The 7,107-nt window shown below is 43.2% G+C and overlaps 1 pseudogene; it reads left to right on the plus strand.

Moving 5' to 3' along the window:
• Positions 1 to 1,667: 1,667 nt before the first annotated feature.
• Positions 1,668 to 2,551, plus strand: LOC119542698 (annotated as a pseudogene).
• Positions 2,552 to 7,107: the final 4,556 nt, after the last annotated feature.

The following is a 7,107-nucleotide window of genomic DNA, read 5'->3' on the forward strand; positions in this document are numbered from 1 at the left end:
TTAGGAAGTCTGAATTTTTTGATCCTGTCATCAGACTCCCCCTGCCCCTCCTGTTTTTATTAAAACTTATTTTAATTGGAAACTACAGAAATGTTTAGTATTATAAAGCTGGAAACAGCCTACGTGCCCATCACTCTGCGTTCTGCTCATGGTCTTTCTATGACAAGTGTTTGAAAATTTGCATTGACAATTGGAAACATTCACCATTGATCAAATTGCAAATTTAAACTATTGATAAAAACATTTGCAAAGACTTAAAGTGGGTAAAATTGGTTGAAAATAAATTGTATACATTTAAAAACATTGAAATAAGTTGAAACATTCTTTTAAAGTCTTATATATTATTTTTTCCTATTGCCTAATCAATAGATCTAAAAAATAAAAAAAAACCAAACACAAAACAGAAAGAATATAATGAACACCCCAAAACCGTTCCATCCAGAGACCCTCATTTGTTAATACTGTCTGTTTTCTATTAATCTATATTTATCATTTATCTATGAATCTCTCTGAGCATATATTTTATGTTGCAAATCTATTCTTTTTTTACTTTGCTTTTATTACTTAATAATATATTGTGAACATTGTTTCATGTCGATAAATAAACCTAAAAAAATAAACATTTTATTTTAGAATAGTTTTCACTTTAAAGAAAAAATTGCAGAGATAGTACATAGAGTTCCCATATACCCCATGCTTAGTTTTCCCTGTTAGTAATATCTTAAGTTATTGTGGTACATTTGTCACAATTACTGAACCAATTTTGATACATTAACTAAAGTCCATTCTTTATGCAGATTTCCTTAGTTTTGCCCAATGTCTTTTTTGTTTGTTTGTTTCAGGATATCACATTACTTGTGTGTTAAATCATTTCTTCTTAGTTTCTCAGACTTTTCTTGTTTTTGATGACCCTGACAGTTTTGAGGAGTCCTGGTCAGACATTTTGTAGGATGCCCTCTATTGGAATTTGTCTGATTTTTTTTTTTTTTTCATAATTAGACTGGGGTTATGGGTTTTTGAGAGGAAGGCCACAGCGGCGAAGTGCCTATATATTAGTTTCCTAGGGTGGCCATAACAAATTACCACCAATCGGATGGCTTACCACAACAGAGGTTTATTCTCCCACAGTTCTGGAGGCTGGAAGCCAGAAATCACGATGTCGGCAAGGCTGGCTCCTCCTGGAGGCTCTGGGAGAGAAGCTGGTCTGTGTCTTAGTTGCCAGCACTCCTTGACGCTCCTTGGCTTGCAACTGCGTCCTTCCAATCGCTGCCTCTGTTGCACCTGGCACTCTCCCTGTGTGTCTCCAGGGCTTCCCGTGGTGCTCTCCTTTCTGTGTCTGGGTCCAAATTTCCCTCTACTTAGAAGGACACGGGTCACTGGATTAGGGCCCACTCCAATCCGGTGTGATCTCATCTTAACCCATTGTATCTGCAAAGACCCTATTTCCAAATAAGGCTACTTGCTGGGTAACTCCTCGTCTTCCTCCTCACGCTGGCAGACGTTTCTCTGCCCAGGTGCTTACCCGTCCCAGGCCTGAGAGCTGGGATGTTCTTGTGGACTGTCCGGAGTCTTTCCTGATGTCCCCGGAGCCTTTTTTTTCAGCTGGGCCGACCCCCGGGACTCATGAGCCCTCCCCTGGCTCCTTCCTCCAGGCTGGCCTAGGGGCCATGGGGGGTGGCAATGGCACAGCAGTAACTGAGTTTGTTTTGCTGGGGGTCTCAGGTTTTGGCTCCCACTGGGGCCCCCTGTTTTTTTTGGGGTTGGGGTGGGGTGGGCTCTGCATCTACCTGCTCCCCTTGCTGGGTAACTCCCCATCATCCTCCTCACGCTGGCAGACCCTGCTCTGCCCTTGCCCACGCACTTCTTCCTTCACGACTTCTCCTTGGTGGCTGATCTCCTCTCCTGCCCCACCATCCCACCGGCTGGCTGCTTCATGCAGCTGTATTTCTTTGCCCTCTTTGGCATCACCAGTGCTGCTTGCTAACCGCCAGGGCCTGTGGGTGCTATGCTGCCAACTGCCAGCCCCTGCATTATGCCACCCTGATGAGCCAGGGTGTGTGTAAGCAAGATGGGGGCCTCCTACTTCACGGGCGTCATCCCTGGCACCACTCCCTTCACCTTTATCTTCACCTTGCCCTTCCACGGTGCCAACACCATCCATCGATTCCTGTGCCACATCCCGTCTGAGCTGAGACTGGCGAGGGCGAGCACCTTCTGGGGTGAAGTGGGGCATCTCGGCATCAACCTGGCCTTCACCCTGACCCATTTCTTACTGATCACGGCCTCCCATGCCTGTTTCCTGCCATCCCAGGGACGTTGGAAAGTCTTCTCCATGTGTTCCTCCCACCTGTTTGTGGTTGTTCACTCTTTTGGGACTGGGACTGTTGCCTACATGAGGCCTTCGGCAGACTCCTCTCGGGGTGTGGACCAGATCCTTCCCTTTTCTACACGGTTGTCATCCCATGTTCAACACTTCATCTACACCCTGAAGAACAAGGAGGTGACAGGGGCCATGAGGCAGCTGGTGAAGAAATATCTTTGCAGCACTTGATCCCCCTGAGTTCCTGGAGAGCCTTGGACATTTTCAAGGAGGAGGGAGGGTCAGATCTGGGCCGTTCTGTGTTGGCGTTACTGTGGGCGTCCCTGCCCTGCTCAGATCTCTGCTGCTGGGGTCTGTTCTTACGGCCTGGACCTGACGTGTTTGTAGGTGCAGACCTGGGGAAACACGCTCTTGCAAGGAAGTTGAGGAGGGAAGGCAGATGCAAAGATCTTGTGTACAACTGAACAATTTCTGGTCTTTCCTGAGGCTCAGGGCACCTTCTTGGACTGTGATTCCTGGAGACACTGTTCTTCTGAGCTTCCTCATTGCAAGCCTCTCTCACACCAGCTATCTCTGGTGCAACAAGAACTCCAGATGGCTTCGCCTTCTGATCTGGGCATCTGGGGTGGCAGGAAAGGAACGGGGACAGGGACTAGTTGGTCTGGCTCTGGCAGTTCAGGTGCTGAATCTTGCCTTGTGAAGCTTTGAGTCTGGAAGCATCTGCCCGGACACTCTGCTCCTTACTTGAAACTTCTTGCTGGGATCCCTGTGTAGTTGGTATTCCTTATGCAACATTTTTTTAAATTCATTTTTATTGAGAAATATTCACATACCATGCAGTCATACAAAGCGTACATTCAGTTGTTCACAGTACCATTACATAGTTGACACAGCTTCTTTTCTACCCTGTGGTGGAATTGCTTTTCATTTCCTTCTCTGGCCCTAGGTTCTGCTCTTAGCTCCATAGACATTCACATCCATTTCTTTCCCTGACTCTGATCAGAAGGTCCTATCTGGTTCCCAGAAACCCCAAATGATACCTCTTTAGTTTCTTGCAAACTGTCCACTATTTTCACTTGGAGTCTATTTTAATTTGCTGGCCAGAGGGATTTAGTATCATTTTTAGCTTTCTTGGGAAGCCTGTTTTTGCATGTACATGAACTCTCCCTTAGCAGTGAGCCCCAGGAAGGATCAGCAGAAGCAGGGAAATCACTCTCAAGGCACAATAAATGAGGGCCTTTAAAATAGCGTTGCTTTTCTTTTTGGGTTTATGGAAGCAATACATGTTAATTGCAGAGACTTTGGAACCCAGAAGAAAAGTAAATAAATGTTAACATTTTGGCGTTCATAATGTCCTTGGGAAAGCATTCCAGTCTGTTTTCCTTCTGCATATATATAATACATATTTCTAAAAACTAAAAATGAAATTGTTGTCCAAACTGCTCTATAACCTTTATTTTTCACCTTATTAAACTATACTGTAACATTTTGCCATATCAATAGGTTTCCAAAACATGATTTTAATATTCATATAGTCTCCTACTATATGACATTCTATAATTTTAAGCAATCTCCTGTTATTGGATTTTTTTTCATTTTTATTATAAATACTGCCGATATGAGTATTATTATACTTAAATCTTTGTATACTTATCCTATACATTCCTTATCAGAAACTTCAAGAAATAAAATTGCTGAGTCAAAAGGTATGCACAATTTTAGAGTTATAGAAACATTGCCAGATTGCCTTCCACAAGAATTTTTATCATTTTATAGTCTGGTGAGGGCCCTTTTCCACATTTTTCAGGGCAAAGAAATGGACTGAAAGTCAGGAATCAGTTGGGGTTAGATGACCCAGAGAAGAGAAGGGTGGGAGAAGGTATGGATATTTAATGTTCTTATGATACAGAAAGGATCTGATGAGGAGGACACAGACTCATTTTCCCTCAGTCTGCTGAGGATTGGATGAGACATGTTTGAATTGAAAGTACAACATAAGGCATCAAAATTAGACCCGAGGAATGACTTTCTGATACGGATGGTATCTGAACAGGATGAGGGAGAGACTATGGCTTTTTGTCCTTTGTTCTGAGCTGGGAATGGAGGCAAGAGGAGAATGACATGATGGAATTGAACCGTTTCAGCCCTAAGTGGCTTCGTGCCTCTGTCATCTGACACAATGACCAGAAACTGAGATGCTGGAGATTGAGACCCCTATTTTCAGGGTTACTGTGTAGGTTTGCAAGATAAAATGCAGGATGCCCAGTTAAATTTGAGACTCTGATAAATGATGAATAATTTTATAGTATAACTATGTTCCATGAAATATTTGGCCAGAGGGATCTGGCACTATTTTATCTCTCTATTTTACATACACTAAAGAATTATTCGTTGTTTATCTGAAATTTGAATTTAACTGGTTTTTTAGTATTTTTATTTGCTAAGCCTAACAACCCTATTTCCAGGTGCTGTCCAAGCAGGGATGGGGCTTTGGTTGGAGGTGATGATCTAAGTAGAAAGTTCAGATCACTTCCATTCAGCAAGAAGGAAGCCTATTGGCAAATAGAGTAGTTTCCCCTGATATGAGTCCTTTATGTAATCCAAGACCTACTCTTAGTACCTGTGCAAATCTTGTTCCTCCTGTGAATGCAAAAGAGGATATGGAAGGTGGAGGAGAGAGGAACCTGTGTCTATCTTTGAGAATAAGTGACATCAAAGAGTAGAATAGGGTCTCACCTTTTATTGGAAAGTCCAGGGGTTGAGACTATGGAGGGGGCTAAGGAAGGTTGACTAGAAGATTGGGTTGTGGATAACAATATGGTACAGTGTTTTAGAGTGAGGTTCTGGTGTTAGGCATGCTGGAGATCAAATCCTGACTGTCACTTACTATCTGTGAGATAGTAAGTAGTTTTCTCAACATCTTTGCACCTTAACTTTCTCATCTGTAAAATAGTGATTACAGTAGTTTCTGTGATTCACAGGATTGCTGTTGCAGCCCAAGAGGGCCATGCTAGTCCAAAGGCCAAAGAAGCATTTTCTGATACATGAACTTTTATTCAGGGGTTCCTTACAGGGTGAGAAGTCATGGAGAGATCATGACAGCTCTCTCAGGCCGGGCAGACATCACATTCGCAGGGAAGTGACCGTGCGATGCAAAGAGGACAGAAAGCCCTTTATAAGGGTTTAAGACAAAGGCCTTCCTAAGGGTGGGGGAAGCACAGATGCAGGAACAGGTCACTCTGACCTGAGAGGTGGTGCAGGAAGGACTAGAATAACACTTGAACAATAACATTTTTCTCTTTTTGTGAGACTAAGGGCCTCTCACCTCCTGCCTGCTTCCTGTAAAGTTACATTTTAAGGTCAATTTACTCTTTTTCTCTTTACTGGCTTACAAAGCCAATAGGTTAAATATTAGCTGCCTAGGTCACGCAGACTGCTGTGCACCAAAGATCTGCAGGCCTGTTTTTCTCAGGCCACTGGTTGCCACAGTTGTTGTGATGATTAAGTCTTTGGTCAGAAGCAATGTTATGTGTGATGTTGTGGGGGAGATCCAATAAAATACACACTTGCCATCAAGGAGCTGCCTGATGGTCTTTCTGGAGCACTGTACCATATTAAAGATTCAGGCTTAGGTAGTTGCTGGCAATGATAATTAATACCTATACCTTTACTACTCGCTAGGGACTGTTCTAAGTTCTTTACATGCATTAAATCATTGAACTCTCACAACCGTGAAATACTTACCTGTGGAGTAAATACTACTGTCATGCCCATTTTATAGTAAGGAAACTGAGACTCAGGGAGATTAAGTGACTTGCTCAAGGTTACAGAGATGTGTAGCAGAACTCAATTTGAACTTAAGCAGGTTGGCTCTGAAACCCGTGCTCTTCACCATCAAGCTGAAGTGAGGGGCAGATTGGGTTCTCAGTAGTGTTGGTAACCATGTTAACTTGGTGAAGGGAAGCCCCTTTTGAGTTTGTGCATGGTCTCCATTTCTGCCGTCATGATCATTCTATTCACAGGCCCATTAAGAATGAACTGGGGTGGTTTGCTGGAGAAGGAGGCAGATGCAACTCGTCTTCATTACATGTTTCTAAATTTACTACTCTCAGCTGTTGATGAAGTGCTACTGGCACTACCCAACTTCAGGCTGGGTGGATCAAACTACATCCAATTTTTGGCAATAAAGCTCAACATAGTCACCTGGTGTCCAATGGTCAGGCATTTGGTATGTACTGAAGCCTATGAGCAGCTCAAGAGCAGTTTTTTAAAATGATGCTTATTAATGATGCCCCAAAGAGCAAAGTGTGTCTCCCTAATCTGTGGTTCACCTTGGACTTTATAGGCTCCACTGCCACAGACACTGAGCATATTAGTGTCTGCTAGGTATTTCAGAAGGCACAAGTGACAGAACTGCAAACTGGATCAGCTAGAGTCTTTTCTTGCTCCAGCTTTTAGGATGTCTGATAAAAGGTTTGAAGCAGCACACCCAAACAGGCTATATGATGCTTCCAAAATCCAGAGAACCATAGGTGGTCTCCATCTGATTGTAGAAAGAAAAAGGTGAGGCAACTTGTCCTTAACATTTGAGAAGATATGTTGACAACCCCAGAAATCCTTCACTGAGGTAGAAGGCCCCCAAATTTTAGGGGATTTATCTCCTACTCTCTGGTATGACTGTACATCTAGAGTAAATGTTATTTTCTGGTATTCTGGTGCTATCAGCATAGTGTCAACAATATAACGGAGCAGTGTGGTGTCCTGTGGGATGGTGACATGATCAAATG

The sequence above is a fragment of the Choloepus didactylus genome, chromosome 8, assembly GCF_015220235.1.
Source record: "Choloepus didactylus isolate mChoDid1 chromosome 8, mChoDid1.pri, whole genome shotgun sequence".
NCBI lineage: Eukaryota > Metazoa > Chordata > Mammalia > Pilosa > Megalonychidae > Choloepus > Choloepus didactylus.